This window comes from Astatotilapia calliptera, chromosome 12 (genome assembly GCF_964374335.1).
Source record: "Astatotilapia calliptera chromosome 12, fAstCal68.1, whole genome shotgun sequence".
NCBI lineage: Eukaryota > Metazoa > Chordata > Actinopteri > Cichliformes > Cichlidae > Astatotilapia > Astatotilapia calliptera.
The window spans coordinates 16,832,062-16,850,176 of record NC_137433.1 but is presented as its reverse complement, the minus strand read 5'-3'; positions in this window follow the sequence as shown (position 1 = coordinate 16,850,176).

Here is an 18,115-nt window from a genome sequence, read left to right as displayed (position 1 = left end):
ATTAAAACATGAAGCATAGAGATGGGAACATCAAAATCTGCATCTGTTTCTCCTACAAACACGTGAAGAACTTGATTTGTTCGCATGACTGTTGTATGCAAGCAGGACATTTTTACAGTGATGTAAGTTCGGTTACCCCAACTGAGGCTGCGTGATCGACCTGTGTTTGCTTTTACATCAATGCTTAAATTACGGGAAAAAAATAGAAAATAAAATCTTAACTTACATCATTATGTACCAGTTTTGCTAGAAGCTGGGATATATACAGAGTATATACAGACGACAGAGTGACTCATGGAAAAATGTAGTAGGTCTTTTGCACTAAAACAGTTTCCTGCTGTGACCAAAGCTGCCAGGTTTCCATTTAAAAAGCTATCTGATGTTTGGTGTAACTTTCTTTTTCTTTTTTTCTATTTCTTAACATCAAATAAATCTCCAGAAAAACATAGTAAGCACCAATGTGTCCCATCAGAGCAGCTAAAGACCTATAAGAAAAAGAGTCAAATGAGCTCTGGGAGCTTTTGATGTCATGCTCCGGGGGCAAGGGTGATCAAGGGAGGGGGGTAATATCTGTTTTACAGACAGTATGGTCCCACTGTGGCATGAGATGAGGCTCATTACAACCAAAGCTTGATAGTGACGGTACAAGCTGAGAGGCTTTGACACTACCATCCCATCTCAAATTGCCATATCCTCAAAAGGAGACTCTTCATATATTCTCACACGGTTCACATATTAAAATACACAGAAGCTACGCTCAAACAGACATCACACAGATATGGGAAACCTGAGGAAAAAAACCATCCCCGTGGACCTTTAAAAGAGATGTGGGACTTCTCTAGCCTTACCGAGCAGACGGTCTCTATGATCCACAGATGGCTTCGTGAACTGCAGGGCATTCGCATGGCAATAAAGAAAGACCCAAATTGAGAGAAACAGTGTATCACACACTTAATCTCTACAGACTTGTGCATAGGGAAATTTAAGCGATAGCTCCAAACCTAATTTGGTGTGAAATTTGTGTGGCTGTGAAAAGCTGGGCTAGATACAAAGTAACAACTCCAACTGTATCAAGTCTTTTTCTGTGAAAGAGGAGAGGAGCTTGTACCGAACCATTTGCAACAAATGCAGCATGAATGCATAATTTAACATATGGTGATGAAGCCACCAAACATATGCACATTAAAAAAGTGGCTGCAGCAATCTTTAAAGTGCAGGCTTAAAGTGCATCGATGAGTATAAACACCCAATATGTAGCTTTATTTATAGAAAGGCATCGGTGGATACTGCTCAGACATGTTTTTGGTGCTGGTGCAGGTGTGATCAATAATATTAATTAGCAGCTGCACTTCAATTATCATAGTTTCTGGGTTCTGATTGCGTGCCTGCTGGCTCTCTCTGCAATTATATAATGAGAATTTATAAAGCTGAGCAGAAGCTGTAGTTTGAACCTGCTACAGCCAGACAACATAACACGCTGCACTCACTTTTTTAGCCATACGCATAAACATAAGCATGCATGTTTCACTAACATAAATACGTACAGATCCAGAAGAAAGGACGTTAAGAAAGTTAGTATCATTTTTGGACTTTGGCTCGCTATATTTGGCGCTTCACTTGACACTGTGTTGCAAATGACTGAGATCACATCATGAAGGGATTGCTAAACAGTTGTTTTCATACTAGCATCAGGCTGAATTATCATCACTTTTATAGCCCTCTTACTGAAAGCAGCATTACCCAAGGCCAAAACCGTGAGATGTTGCTCTTAGCTTACTTTTTATATCCTCTGTTATTTTTTAACTTCTTCTTTTACTTGGCCTGTGTTTGTCTTTTATACATATATGATATTGTACAGGACTTTGATTAGCCCTTTATAAATAAGTGATTTTTAAATAAAGTGTATGGTATGGTATGGCCTTAGCTTGAAGTATGATGGTTAAGCAAGTTCCTTTGTGTTATGGAAGCCTTTGTAATGACAGTAGACTGACCAATGTGGAAACTGTGGAGAATTAATGTTTATATTAAACATGTTTCTCATAATCGATCTATTTTTAGATGGATGTCAACTTTTTTAGAATATATTTGTCTGTATAAAGAGAATGCATCGTAATGAGTTTGAGACCGCTGGTGTAGATCACAAATCATATGTGGGCGTGGCCTGTGCTGAACCTAAAGAGTCAGTACCTTCTTTGTTAAATGAAACTGTTGCCAGCAAATTAAAAATCAGAAATATTTCTTTTTTTTTTTTTTTAAAAGTATGTTATATTTAGTTTTGCACCAACCTAACTACCAAATTTACAGTCTCACCTCTAAAGCAATTATTAGCCATTTTTACCCCTCAGCTGTAAAAGGTTGACGGGGTATTGTTGTCAGCCGGCCAGGCGGGCAGATAGTCAGTGGGTGGTGTGGACACGTTTGTGAATCCAATAACTTGAGAATTAAACAATGTAGGATTTTCAACTTTATACCAAAGGGGCATCTTCTAGGAGGCTGAGGGGTAGCACAGGCTCGCATCAGTATTTTTAGAAATACTTTTGAAAGATATGAGATTCAAAATGTGTTCCTTTATTGTTTTTTTGTTTTGTTTTATTTCTTACAGTTCTATGTAAGGCGACCGTGGCTCAGGGGGTTGGGAAGCGTATCTGTAACCGGAAGGTCGCCGGTTCGATCCCCGGGCTCTCTGTCCTGGTCGTTGTGTCCTTGGGCAAGACACTTTACCCTACCGCCTACTGGTGTTGGCCAGAGGGGCCGATGGCGCGATATGGCAGCCTCGCTTCTGTCAGTCTGCCCCAGGGCAGCTGTGGCTACAACCGTAGCTTGCCTCCACCAGTGTGTGAATGTGAGAGTGAATGAATAGTGGCATTGTAAAGCGCTTTGGGTGCCTTGAAAAGCGCTATATAAATCCAATCCATTATTATGTGAATAAAAGCAACGCAGTGGTGAGGTGGTTATCACTGTTGGCTCACAGCAAGAAGTATTCAGATCTACTGATCACCTGGGGTCTTTCTGGTGTGGAATTTGCACTAGTGGGCTCACTAAGTTCTTGCAAACAAATCCTATGGCCATGATTCTCAACTGGCCATAGGTTTGAATTTTGGCATGAATGGGTGTCTGTCTTTCTGTGTTTGGGTGTACCCTCCCTTTCACCATGACAGCCCAAATAGCCTCCAGCACATGAACTGGATGAGTTCGATAGATTGATGTGAAGAAAAGGTGGCAGTGATCATTTGTGCAGAAAATAGGAGAAAAATGTCTGAGGATTCTAAGAGCTGTGAAAAAGAACAACAATGTGACCACAAATCGAAAACTGTACCCATGCTAGAAACATATACCAATACATCTAATGTCTCATCTGCATCTGCAAAGGCAATATATTACATTTCGATTTCTATGCAAAAAAATAAAATAATAATAATCTAGGCACAGGGTGATGGTTAAACTAAGTGTATGCTGACCCCAACCAAGAAGCCACAGTTTGATTTACAACAAGTAAAAGGAAGGATCAACTTGTAGTATCATAATGAAATGCACTGTGCTGTTTGTGCAGTCAACTTTGAGGTTATACTTAAATACATAACACAAAAGAAATGGAAAAGTAATGTAATATCTGGAACAAATTAACTTCTATGGGTAATACGTTAAAAAATAAGCATAAAAGTAACACTCCAAACACTTGGTTACAAGCTGAAATAAGAAGTATTTAAAAAGTCTGTAACTTAATAGCATAAGTCATTTTAACTTAAGCAGACTGGAAAGCCTGAGCAGGAATATTACATTTGACAGGCTCATGAAAGCACTTTGACTGAACTTCTTAACCTAAGTTGGCAGACGATGTCATCTCTTAGTTTGATAAAGGCTTTGCAGCTGGTTGCCTTATTCGCCTTTTTTGTAAGGTTTTTTTTTTCCATTTAGTATGCAGACATTTACTCGAGATTTCAAGAAATACACTTAAATCCACAATACTGTGGTGAATGTTTTTTTTTTTAAATGCCTCATTCTCCTGGTCTTCCCTGGCCTCTAATCCTCCCGTCTTTCATCCATTCAGAATAATTACAAAATATTGGATGTTAGGTGAGTAATTCTTCATCTATCACTATTTCTATTCTTCACTGTCTGTCCCACTCATTTAGTTAGTCACACACAGGATCACTCACTTGCTCTATAAAAAGGCATACAAACACACACACACACCTACAGCAGCCATTATGGATGACTAATGATGTGACACTAGCAGTGGTGTTGCAGTGTAGTATGACACAGAGGTTCATATCCAAGCAACTCAAATCCCAAATGACCAAGAGAAGCTAATGCTGTGCACATGAAACGCAATCAGGAGAATATATAATGGCTTTAATGTTATGAAATGAGCTTTTTCCATATATTCAGATGATCTCTAAGCCCACGTGGAACAAAACTAGCTGCTCACTACCTTTAAGTCCATGTGGCTAAAAAATAAATAAATAAAAGCTCCATTTCCTTTGAGTTTTTTTGTGTGCAATATTAAATCGTACTGGTTACTGGAGCACAAGTGAGAAACTGGAAACAGATCTAGTATCTCCATCTGTGCATATCACTGTCCCCTGCACATCTCCAACTGCAGGAACTGCTGCCAAATCACGCCACAGATTGGCTAAGTGCGATAGTTCGGCTAACCGATGGCTTTAGCTGGTCTCATCTAAATCCATAGACATCAAAGAAGATCTGTATTTCGGAAAATAGTGTGAACCGCATCCCTAAGAATCATATTACCCAGAAGTTTCATCACTGCTGCAGTGACTATGGAGAAGATTTTTCCCACTAGCTTGACAGATGCTGCCATAAGAAGGAGTACACAAGCATCCTGGCACTTTGAAGCGGAACAAGAAGACAAGCAGAAAAATGGAAATAAGAAATGAAGAGTAGAGAACAGTAAGAGTCTGAATTTCAGTGATTCATCTAAACTTCCGATATATTTACAAGCAAGTGCTAATAGTTTAATTCTGTCTCCTGGATTATTCATAAATTGTAAAGTAATGCTAATCCACAGGAATATTGTATTATGCGTAGGCCATTTCCGAAGAGGCTATTAAGATGGAGATTACACTTTGTAGTCGCCATCGTTAATATGTTGTTGATGGATAATTCAGATTTAGCAAACAGTTTGCTGTGAGGAAACAGTGAAATAATAAAGCTGTTTAATAACCATCAGTATTGTTACTTGATCCTAAGCTTGTGTAATATAATACAATCCAGAATAATGATTTCCAAATGTGATTGTAACTCTATAAAAGAAAAAAAATGTAATTACTGAGTCCATTATCATTCCCAAATGCTGCTGTCATTCAACCCATTGGTTTCGCACAGAATCACACAAGCTCTTCTGCAGGTTCACAGCCTTGACAAGTGAGCCACATAAACATTAATATTCATCTACATAATGTTAACAGATTCTCTAATATAGTGTATACATTTATACACATAATCTGCAAGTAGAGCAAGAAAACTGATTTCACTGTGAGAGAAATATTTGCTAAAATTGGTTGCTGAGGGTTATTATAAAGTGTTACCAAGATTAAAATATCTGTTTTTAGAGTCATAAAGCTGATACCTGTTTTTTTAAAAATGCAAAAACTTCCAAATGGCACTGTCCTCAAGGCTGGTCTCTTGTTTGGTTCAATACACAAGGTAAGTTATTTCATTTGTTTCAATCACTATTGCATGTGCAGTTCTTTTCCTTTGTCCCATTACACATCCACTGGGTATTCTGGGTTTTTACGGGCTGGTCCTTTGGACCTTTTGCTAATTATGTGCAGGAAACGCAGGCACCTTAATCACCATTAGTCTTTGGTAGACACGACACTGTGGTGCTCCTACAGAAGACTGCCAGTAAAGTTAAAGAAAAAAGTGGCAGCTTTAAGCCATAACCAGTAAGTGATCTTATATGTTTGTGTGATTTAGAGTATGTGTATACAATAAAGTCAATATGAATATAATAAAGCTATTCTGACTGCTGCATGTGGTTTCCAAGGTAACAGGTGATGGCAGACTATAAAGCTAAAAAAACAACTACTTTGTGGCAAAAACAGCAACCTACCTAAACGCTAAATGTTTTTTACCACTCAAGAAGTATAAAAAGTCTGCTGTTACTTGAGTACTACTAAAATGTACCAGTTTCGTACTAAACTACTAAACTGGTACATTTGATTGGTTAAATTAGTCTTACAAAGTCCTTTACCCCAATTACCTCCTGATCTCTCACAGGTGCTTAACAGCAGCCTTTCCTGTCCCATTTCCCCTCCCAGCACCCAGATCATCGATTAATCTTTGGGGAACCAGTAGCGGGGGCCTCGAAACATCTTACCGGTGGCTGCTGAGAGTTGAGTACCCCCCTCTTGGTGGACCCCCCTCTGGAGCTGAGCCTCTTCCACGACTCTGAGAAACGCCCCCTGGTGGTGGGACGTCCTGGCCCAGATGTCCCGGATGCAACAGATGAATCATCCCGGGTGGAGAACGGCCGCTCCCGTCTTAACTCCCTCCGCTCTGCCCACTTCTTCTTGGAAGCCATTAGTGTTAAAAATGTAGTCAACAGATGTGGCAAGTACGGCAGCCACGCAGACTAGAGGAGGCTGTTCTTGATTCAAACTAGTGCCACAGGTGGCATCTTCACTTCATTCTCAACTACCCACTGAACAGCCCCTGTCTCCCTCTGTTGCCCCCTTTTTCCTTAAGTCTTAAGACTGGGTAAATGTCTGACTCCTGTCTCCCTGTTAATGTCACTTTTTTCTCTCTCTTCTTCTCATCTGTTGCGCAACAGATCTTCACCTGCACGGCTTCACTCCTGTGCTCTTCTTTCTCTTCTCTGTGTCTTTCCTCTGGCAGGGAGCGAGAGTCAGAGAGGAAGGTGGTGAAGCAGAAGGTGCTGCCTGCACCCTGTTGCATGTGCTGTTACTGTGGCTCAGCCGTTGATGCTGTTTTCCCTCCTCGCAGGGAGAGAGAGAGAGAGAGTGAAAAATAGGGAAACAAGGCAATAGAAGGAGAGAGGGAGAGAGAAAGAGAGAGGGAGAGGGAGGAGGAGGGGGTCAGGGAGTACAGTATTCAGATCCGGGTGAAAGAGATGAAATAACAACAAGGAGGAGAGGTGGGGAGAGGAGATGACAGCTAGGCAGGTGGAGAGAGGTTAAAAAAAAAGGCGACCACACAAGGAAAAACGAAGAGACAAGCAAGAGTCTCAGGAGTGCAGGGTTCCTGTTGAGCATTGCGCAGAGCTGCTTAAAGCTGACTGAGAGGCACAGAAACAGACACCCTGTTCAGTAAGTCACTCTCTTACTGTGAACACTGTGCTTTGAATACCCACAGCTACTAAAACCTCCATTCCCTCCCTCTCCTGCTTGTCTTGCTTCCCCGATCTTTCATTCAGCTTGTCACTCTCTCCTCTGTGTGTGGCGCATGTGTGTGTCCCCCTCTTCTTCTTCTCTTTTGGTACTTTATGCACATGGTTTACAGTTCATGGCGCAGCCTTGGCTTCTTTGTTGTAGAACAAAAAGTGTCGCCAAATAAAACCAAGAGTCATGGTCTCCTTCTTCTTCTTCTCCATCATCATCATCCTCCTCCACTCTCACACTTCTCACTCAAAGGCTTCAGAAGTGTTAAAAGACATGCCACGCTGTGGAGTTGACAGACGGTAAGGATTTGAGTCCATTTTTCCAGTGCAGTAGTGGAGAAACAGCATGACAGCAAGTCTAATATGCCACAAACTAGATTGTGGCAAAAGGAGAAGAGCACAAAATTATTCTGGGACAAAAAATAATATGAGAGATATAGAGAGAGACGGGAAGAGAGGGATTAAGTAAGATAACGGGACGGAAACGGGGGGATGCACAGTAAAAAGAGGTGACAGTGTCTGAACACCGGGGACATTGTTGCAGTCGCTCCCAGCAACCGCTCACCACCTGGGAGGACGCTGCGGCGTTTACGCGTGCGAGCGAGAGATAGAGAGTCTTACTGAGAAGTAAGAGACAGTGAGGCAGAGAGCCCCTGAAGGATGAGAGGAGGTACAGGGAGCAAGTGAGTGGGAGAGCAGAAGAAGGAGTGAGACCGAGAGACGGCGTCTTTTGGAGCAAAAAACACACCATCACCAGTTCAGGTCAAACAAATGATGACAACAAAATGATATTAAAGCCAGCCCTCAATGTTATTGGTGAACAACTCAAAGCCACGCGATGTACATTTTGCCAGTTATGACATGTTTGATCAGAAAAGCTAAAAGGAAATGTCAGAGTGTACGTGCTAGATTGTATACCATTGATTCAGTCTTATCAAACAACAAAAAGTCGTTGCACTTCTATAGCTTAAACAATTTGTCAATCAATTTGAAAGTTGCAAGAAAACAAAAAGGCATTCAAGCAGAAATGTCAAAGCCTTCACAGGTCCCAGCTTCTCCTCTTTTATATAAATCTAACTGGTGTTTATGTTTTATAGAGAATTTTATGTTATGAATCTGTTTTTGATCATTCAAACTATTAGAGAAAATGACCTGTAGGCTCTCACCAAGAATTTGTATATTATATTGAAAGCTGTGCATAAAACACTAATGTGCTTTCTTTCAGAGCATAAGGAAAATATTTAATAATATTTAGCTCACAGTAAAACACAGCAGGCCGCTTGTTTCAGCGTTAGACTGAATTCAGCTACACAAACGTCTCTTAACAGTTTGATGGTTCTGTGTAAATGCACTAAAGTTACGCACACTTAACTAACTTTATTAAGTTAAGCTTTCACATTTCAAAAGTCAACTAAATTAACTTCAGTTTGTTAATTTAATAGTGTTTAGTATTATCTGAAGCAAACCATGACACCAGACATATAAAATTCACTATCAGTGAGTCAGTTAAAGCTAATTTTCACATCATTTTGAAAGGAGTTAAATGAAATCCCATCACAAGGAGCGGTTGGTATAGATAAAGCTAACAAATATGAACGAGTAACCTGTATAATGTAGTTTTTAAAAGTTCTTGGTTGTCTTTCTCTTGATTTGATCTTAATTGAACTGTGTAAACTAAACAGCAGCCAGCCTACATTGCTAGCTGCTGTCTTTGTTTGTATACATAATTTTATCCCAGAGCCAAAACTGACCAAAGTTTCAGCCATGAAAAGCCCAAAGCCTAGTATTTATTTATTTATTTATTTATTTATTTATTTATTTATTTATTTATTGCATTGCTTTTATCTAACCTAACTCAAGAAAAACCAAATATCTAAGCTACTTCAGTCCTACTCGCCGCTGAGATTTGTCTGCTTTTTACTGGTTTCAAATGAATGCAAGCTTTAGAAAAATAAATATGACAGGTAATGTAAACATACTGCATAATATATGCATATATTGATTTATGGAAATGTTATTCCAGGTTATGTAAAAATATATGATATGTAAATGTCTGTTTTAGTGGGATGTATGAATAAAAGATGACTGGAAATGGTGACCTTTTTCTCCTAAAGCAGTAAAAAACATATTACTTTTAGTTTATAAAGAAAAAAATAAATGTTGTATTTTGTGCAATGAAAAACAATGGAACCTTGCTTTGCTAAGGTAAAAGCACACGCACACACACACACACACACACACACACACACGCCCTTTCTTTAAAGAAAGAAAGGGTCGTAGGCATGTTTTGTATAAACACACTGGATTCATCTGAAATTGAGAGAAGTTGAGTGGATTTAACAACTTTTACTAGCCTACTAGCCTAGCTCACATCAGCCTATTTCCCCTCCTCCAAAAGTCAGCATTTCAAAATTTAAAAAGCACAGAGTGCCTTCATTCAAACTATGTAATGTGTTGCAATGTAATACAGAGTAATCACAGAGTTGGCTTTACTTGTGCTTCAGGGGTTCACCAGTTATTGACTGATAAGAAGGGGAAAAAAAACATTGTCTCCTTTTTCCTGCACACTTTTTAAAATACTTTTTAAAATCAACTGATTTCAGTTCTTGTGCAGCCTGCAAGAAAAATGTTGGAGCAGTCTATAACTTTTGATGGGGCAGAGATGGACATTACATGGACATTACATTTATTATTATTGCATGAATGGAAAAGATCATAACGGTAAAGTTATGACCTGGACAGAAACTGGTGCTAATGCTACAGTCACACCCGGGAAAGCAGTGGTTGAAGATCCTGTCTCAAAAAAAAAAAAAAAATACTCCAACCACGTGTAATGAACTTGAAAAATGGCTGCTCTGAGGGTAAGGATCAGGTTTGTGAGCACCTGTAGTCAGCTTCCATCTTCAAAGCGACTGGTGCTTCAAGACAGCCATTAAACAACAATAAGATAGAGACAGCCTGCTATCAGTTGTAAATTTATTGTCATCTACATGAGCAGAAATTCAAACAGAAATTCATATTAATTACTTGCATTCACAGTCCAGCCGTAACCTTGCAGATTAGAGGTTAGAGGAACACAAATTCCTCGATAAACAGTGACGTAGTTGCTGCAGGAAAGCGATTTAACTGTAAAATGCCATAGGGACTCAGCAACCTAGTTTTAAAACAGGTATCCAACCAGAAGGGAACCAGCTGAATCGATTTATCAATTAGACAGTTATTTACAAGCTTTCCCAAATGTGTCTGAGATTGGATGTGTGTCTTCTTGGCTAAATCTGGGCTAATTTAGCCAGTCTGAATCCAACTGTGATTGTTTGAAGACAGGTCGCATCCCATCACGTAACCTTTGCAATTTCCTTGTGATCAAACGCCCATAGAATGAGGTTGTTGAACACTCAACCTCTGGGCAACTAGCTGGTTGTTACAACTACTAGCAACCAGTTGCTAAAAGTAAAAAAAAAAATTCAATGCAATCTCTGCACAACTGCCAAGTTTTTGATCAATGTGAAGTGCTCTTCGGGCTTGTTTTTACCTTTTCGTCAGCTTTCTGTTCTTACTTAAACATTAAAAGAAAACTCTGTGCAGCCTCATTAAGAGGTGGACTGTAGTCTAATCTTCTCTGTAGCGCATTTCAAACCTTGTCAGGGAACAAAATGTTCTCTTCAGAGAATAATAAGTATCATTACTTTCTTAAAAAGTAAGAAGTCATTTGTACATCACTCAGTCTTTTGAGTAACATTTGCATTGTGTATCCAGACATAATTTGTTTGCACTCAAGTGTTTAAATTGCTATTGCTAAGATTCGGAGTATGCAAAGCATAAGAAAAAGAAAAATGCACACTGCACTGTTTTTGGTTGCAATTTCTATTCAAAAGAAACAAGTGATATTCGTGTTTACTGTGTTTCTAAAAAGAGTAAGAAAAACTCACGGCTATGTTCTCGGCACTTCTTTGATGTATATAGTTGATTAAAAGGCATGCTGTTGGTTAGAAGCTACAACTAAAACCAAACAACAATTACAGTTTTATCTCACAAGAAGGCAAAACTAGAAGGTGAAAATCACTCGAAGAAATGTGAATGAAATGTAACAAACAGCACAAACAGCCACAAACCTGATCTCAGAGGAACCTGACAGCCTACCAGCTCAGTCAGCTCAGCATCTCTTTGTTTTATTTGGTTTAAGGTCCAAGAACTGAGACCAAGATCATACAAACCATTTGACTTTCATTAACCTGGCAGCTTTCTAAACAACGATGGCCTGAGAGAATGAGAAAGGTTTTTTTAATGTAACTTAAGTGTTAACATGCTATATGTGGCACGTCTCCATTCTCAGGATTCCTTTTCACATCTTCTCGTTGCTAAGGTTACTAACCTGACAACTATGATCATGTTCACTCTTCCCATGAAAGGCTACACAGTTGCATCCACATACACACAATCCTACAGAGCCGTGTTTTCTGTGTTTTTTCTTGTACAGGAAACTTTACCGATAAGAGTTACTAAGAAATAAATCTTCATATATGGCAGGTGATCACATCTTCTTACACAGCATGAAAAAGATTTAACAACAAAAATTATAAGTGATGTACTAAGTGCCGCAAAAAAAAGAAAGTAAGATATGCAGAGGACAACCTGTGCTTCTTGTTCAGTTCAACTCGTGTCAGACGGATGTGAAAATTTCCCAAAACCAAGTAATTAACAGAGTTGTTTGTCTTATCAAAATGTACCCATCAGTTCGAGGTCATCTCATTAAACAAGCGACATGTTGGAAAGGCTTTTAAAGTCTTCAAGTGGCAGAATTACTTTTTTACGGGGTTGAACATGAAGTGTCAGGCGCAGACTCTAACCAGTTACATAAACAAAAGAGCAAAGCATGCCCTCGCGAGGGGCTACCACTAGCCGAGGGTGTGAAAGAACACTTTGCTCAGTTAGTGTCTGATCTCCTAAACAACTACTAATTGTCAGAGTTTAAAAAAGACATTACTTTCTTGTGTTCAGTCTGTTAATGGCAGAATTACTGTTCCTACAGACATCAATACAATTATTAAAATTGTCCAAGCAGTAGTAGCAGAGCTGCTGAAGTAATGAGCATTTTAAAGGAAATGATCTGGCTTTGAAACACTTACGTTTGAAGAACAAATTATTTCTCTTCTCCTGACAATCAAATTATCTGTCATTCACTCAGTGCTGGGCGGTTTTCATAAATAAGAAAATTTGAAAGGATTTTGCACAAAATGTTCTCCACGGTGTTTGTCCCAAAGAAATCGGAAAATATACGTATGTGTAACATATAGACAAATCTCTGACCCACACTGACTTTAATTTAAAGTTGCAGGAAACACTTTCAGACCAAAAGCCTGAAGAGAGTCTTTAATATCCTGTAATTAATTTATTCATGTGTTTCTACAGAATTCAATTGTCATGTTCACCATAACATAACTTTTATTACATATTTATATTTAAATTCAGTAGTACAAATTAGTAATATTAATAAGTGGACAAACTTTTTTTTCTCCTTCAAAATGTGAATAAATAATTCTAAGACCTCACGCTGATCTGTTTTGTTTTTTAATCAATAGACATTTTTTATTAAATGTAATGCTATAAATATTTTTGGGGGGGCGAACCTGTTTTTGAAAGAACATCATTTAATTTATTTAAGATAATATTTATTGATTAGAAATGTTTTAAATTACAATAAATTAACCGGCAAACGCTGTATTTTAGTGGCACATTGTGTTATCTAAGGTATGTTTGCAGTGTTAAAAGTCTAACTGACCTATTAACACAGCAGAAAATGCTGTGCGATCGTGACTTTGACTGTCTGTATTTTATTCTTTTAACGCTGCAAACAGGCTCGGAGCAGAATAGAAGGAGAAGCGGGAGATGAGGGTTGAAGGAGTTGCCATTAGCTGAGAAAAACTTGTTATTTCCTAATATCATAAACAGCTACTGGTGGTGGTTAGACTTTCTTAACGAGGCTTTACACTCTTGTCTTAATTTTTGTTGATGAGCAAGTGGATAATAAGCATTTGTAGCCTGAGAAACAGAAACACTTCAGTCTCTTTACTAGAAAACTATATTCCTTCTTTAATCAACACTGCATTAACATTATTAATTAGGCTTTTATCGTGATTAAGCTGCATTAGGAAACACAATGTATCACTGCGGGACTGGAGTGAGGGTTGCTGAGCTCGAACCTCTCATTCATTATTCTATCAATCAGTTCAACCAAACAGTCAGTTTAATTGTATATTTCTTTGTTTTCGTCATGATTTTTGATCATTGATGTGTAGAAACAAGGCAGGCACGAGTTATTAGAAACGACTATTAGAAATGAAATGTTTGTTTGTTTTTTGTCTTTTTAGTATTTAAAATATTCGGGGAAACTGGGAGTATCGTTCCTACCTTAATTTCCGTGCACAGTGGGGTCAGAACTCTTCTGGTGTGAGACTTCCTCGTCATTTTCCCCTGGGTAAAAAAAAAAGCAGAGCAAAATGAGATATTTGTTGTTCTTAGAGTCAGAAGATGTCAGAAACAAAACTGCTTCATCTCTGTCCAATAACAATTTGACACTGAACTCATAATTTGAAAGTATTTTTAAGACAGCAAATGTAATAGATTCTAAAAGACAAAAAGTAAAATCATGTTTGAACTTCCGCATTTGTGTTTTTTTTATTCTTTTTTTATGCCACACAAATAGTTTTACTTGCAAAATCCCTTACTCTCTTTTTGAAACCAGATCTCTTGGAGCTACACTCTTTACACTCAAAGCATTATGAAGATCTGCACACTCACTGTGGCTGTATGTTAACTGACATATTATGATTTCAGTCTGTTTTCTGTCCAGGGAGGTAAGGTCATAAATCAAAGGTTTTTCACTATTTGTTTGGGACTGACAGGAAAGTGGTTTTTGTTCCTTTTTAAAATCCTCACAGTAAATTTTCAGAATTGCGTTACATTTTTTTAAAAAGTTGGTAAGAACATTATAAGAGATGTGTGTTTCGGGTGTTTTGAAGGTGCTCCAAATTCAGTTAATTTAAAGTTTTTTAATCAAGTCACGATAGCAAAGCTTTAATTACCGGGAAATGCAACACAAGGCAAACTGCAGAGTGTGGATTTACTAGTACAATGGGCCACAAAGATCAAAATACTGTAGAATAAATAAATTATAAATGCTGTTATAACAATAATCACAATCACGCTTGAAGGCACTTTCTCCGCTGTACTGAACATCTAGTCCTGTGGAAAAAAAAATATGGCTTCATATTTGACTAGCATACTTGTATACAGAGGACTCCATGGTTGAGTCAGGGACTGCAAATTGTCCAAGCCGTCTCCTCTCCACCAACATGCTTGACAGTTCATCTGAGGTGTTTGTGGACATTTGCTGTGTTTGCTGTGGCCAAAGAGCTCCACTTTGGTCTCATCTGCCCAAAGGACATTGTGTCAATTCAATTTTATTTATTTAGTGCCAAATCACAACAATAGTCCCCTTAAAGTGCTTTGCATTATAAGGTAAAGACCCTACAATAACACAGAGAAAACCTCAAAAATCAAACGACCAGCATATGAGCAAGTACTTGGCAACAGTGTGAAGGAAAAACTCCCTTTCAACAGGAAGAAACCTTCAGCAGAACCAGGCTCGGGGAGGGGCAGCCTTCTGCCACAAAGAAGTCTTGTGGTTTGTCTGGATGTAGCTTTGCAAACCAAAGCGATCCTGTCCTGTTCTTTTTAGAGACAAGACACTGTCTCCTGGTAACCTTTCCAAATATGTCAAACTTGATTTGGAGATGCAGCTCCTGGGTTTGTTGCAGTTTCTCTTTCTCTCATTGCACACTCTGACCTTGGGGTGAATTGGCTTAGACATGCACCCCTAGGAAGATTGTGGCATTGAGTTAGCACACACCTGAATGCTCCAGACCAGACCAAAGTGCTCATACTTGCTTATGATCAGTTAATAAGTGCATTTGATTAGAGCTCCTGGCTGCTACTTATCAATTAATTCCTGCAGATACAGTAGGGTGTACTTAGTTTTACACAGGACTGCACAGATTAGTGTGGGAACTTGATTTTTCAGATTTTTTTTCTTTATAAGATTCAATTATGCTTCAGCACGCAGCCTAACTAGTTCCCATTCCCCGTCTATTTATTCCTTCATAGTTTATTTTCTTTAATCAGCCGTGAGTGCCATACTCAGTCTGGCACGATGCCACCTGACGATCTTGAGCAAATCAACGTAGAAAACTAGTGTAATGAACAAAGGACCCTCATTATCAAAATTATCATGCGCTCAAAATTAGGGACATCAAATAACAATATGGCATGGCTGTTATTTGTTTGTTTGTTTTGTTGTAAATCCATATAACTGTACGATCTGTTGTAAATAAAACACTTATTCCAAAAAGAGAAGCGGCTGTGTTTACCCCACTGATAATTAGCCAGTGTCTCCTCTCATAACCTCGCACTAATTACTGTTTCCTCTCTCTGTGCGACAGAAAGGTTGGGGATGCATTTTTAAGCAGGCCGATGCCATCAATAATTCACGCACAATATTCACACACAATATATGTGTTTCTCTTAGCCAGAATTTTTGAATTTCCCTCAAATATGTCAGCTGTACTCATCAGGTGCATATTTAGAGCTAAAACTCTGGTCGGGTATCAATCATCCAAAGAGACAGAGAGAGCTGTCATCAGCAGCGCAGCTACCTTATGTAGTGGGTGAGCTATCATTTGTGACCATACTGAAACACAGGTGTTACTCCAAGAAAAAGAAACAAAAAAAGAGCTAAATCCACCCAATGAAAACACATGAACCAGCTTTGTTTTTCTGTTGTTTAGGCCCTTCTGTTGCTGGCTGCTATACTGTTGGGAAAGACTCAACAAACTGTCAGGCTGTAATAGATGAGCCAAAAGCAAACTCAGCCTCCTGTAGAGAAGTGTCATCCAAACTGTCCAAACTGCTGCCGACACTCCTACACATCTCCCAGGCTGTTTGATGACAGTCTACGTGACAGCCAGCAAACTCATGATACCCTCAATATGCTCGCAAAATGATGCATTTTTGTTTGCGTTTCTATATAAATGTGGTTTCGCCTCTCTAATTAAAGTTGGCCTTCAGTCTAAACCATATATACACTAATGAGGCTCGCCTTTGTCTAAGGACAAACGAGCCAATCGCTGAATTTCTGACAAGACACCATAGTATGTCCACACAAGCTGTGTTCATAAAAAACAAACAAATTCACACTGTAAAGAAAAGTTCATGTTCATCCAGGTCGTTAGCAAATTTTAAGCCATTTGAAACTATAGAGATAAATTTCAGTAATGTGGAAAGACTGAAGAAAGAAATATCATATAGGACATCACAGGGTTGTGAATTCTTAGACTAATATAAATACATACATAAGGCAAATATAAAGATAGAATAGAAGAACAGAGATAGACAATGAACTCTTTTTAGGGGACAGAGGATACCTCAGAGGCTGATTTTGAAGAAGTGTGCCAAATCCATGTTTCACTAACATTGACATGATTTATACATAAAGAGCATATGGTTGCTTCAGTGTCCAATGGCCAACAGATGGAGGGGCAAAGCAAGAAAAAGAGAGAATATGGGGACAGGACTATTATTTATTTAGGACACCAGCAGCCGAGCACTTGATCTGTTACTACAGCTTACACAATGCAATTTTTATCATCACCCTAAAAACATTAAATAAATAAATATTAACAGTAATACACCCCAGACAACAGTGACTCTAATTCACTGCCAAATCACTGTGTCCTCATTCCACTACTTTTTCTTAGGCATGATTTAATGGAACTTTCCATGTTATCGCTGGCCTCTTTATTACATCTTTATACCCTTAGCTCGAGCATCATCTCCAAGGGAGCTTTCATATTCAAAATGGCTGATGTCTTACCACTGGGAAAGTTCCGGGTGCTCCTTTGGGAATCGCTTTCCTCCTGGCCTTAGTTGACGTGAACTTCTGAATCTTCTACTGAGGCAAAAGTCCTTCTTTCTTCTGTTTTAAAGAAAAAAAAAACTTTCAACAGAAAAGGTGCAAAGCACAACCAGATGATGAAGGGGGAAACCAGATGAATGCCAGGAGAGAGATAATGGTGGCTGTGATAGGATGGTTGGCTCTAGGAGTCAGAAGCCACAGGTGGGGAAGACATCCCTCTGGTAGTGGAGGCGTGCTGGAGGATGGGGCATGACGCAGCGTATCCACATGGGGATGTGTGTGTGTATGTGATAATGTCAGTCTCTATTAAAACACATTAGCTAGTCCACTAAGAGTGCTTGTCCAAGGAGTCATCTTGTTGAGCCCTCAGTGCCAAACCCGTCGTCCCGTTCTTACACCAGCCTTTTTAAATGTCTTTTTAGTGCGAGCCATACCTGTGTTTGAGCCTGAAGAGTCAAAAACAGCATGAAGACGAGGAAGAAAAACAAAAAAAATCGTACTACATCTCTCTGCAAAAGATCTCTCTGGCAGCAAGAATCAATTAATACTCAAGGTGATGAAGATGAGGCAATGCCATTCCCCTTTTCCACTAATGTGTCACGTCTCCTTTGCTCGTTCTCATTTTCTTATCAGTCAGTGCCTTGCTTCTTGTGATGAAGTTGAAAGAGAAGGAAAATCGGAGAGTCAGTGAAGACCTGTTCCTGCAGATCTGGCTGCTGCCTGGGCCTGATGAGCATCTGGCACATGGAACGTCGTCAACAAAAGCACCTGAGTCACAGTTA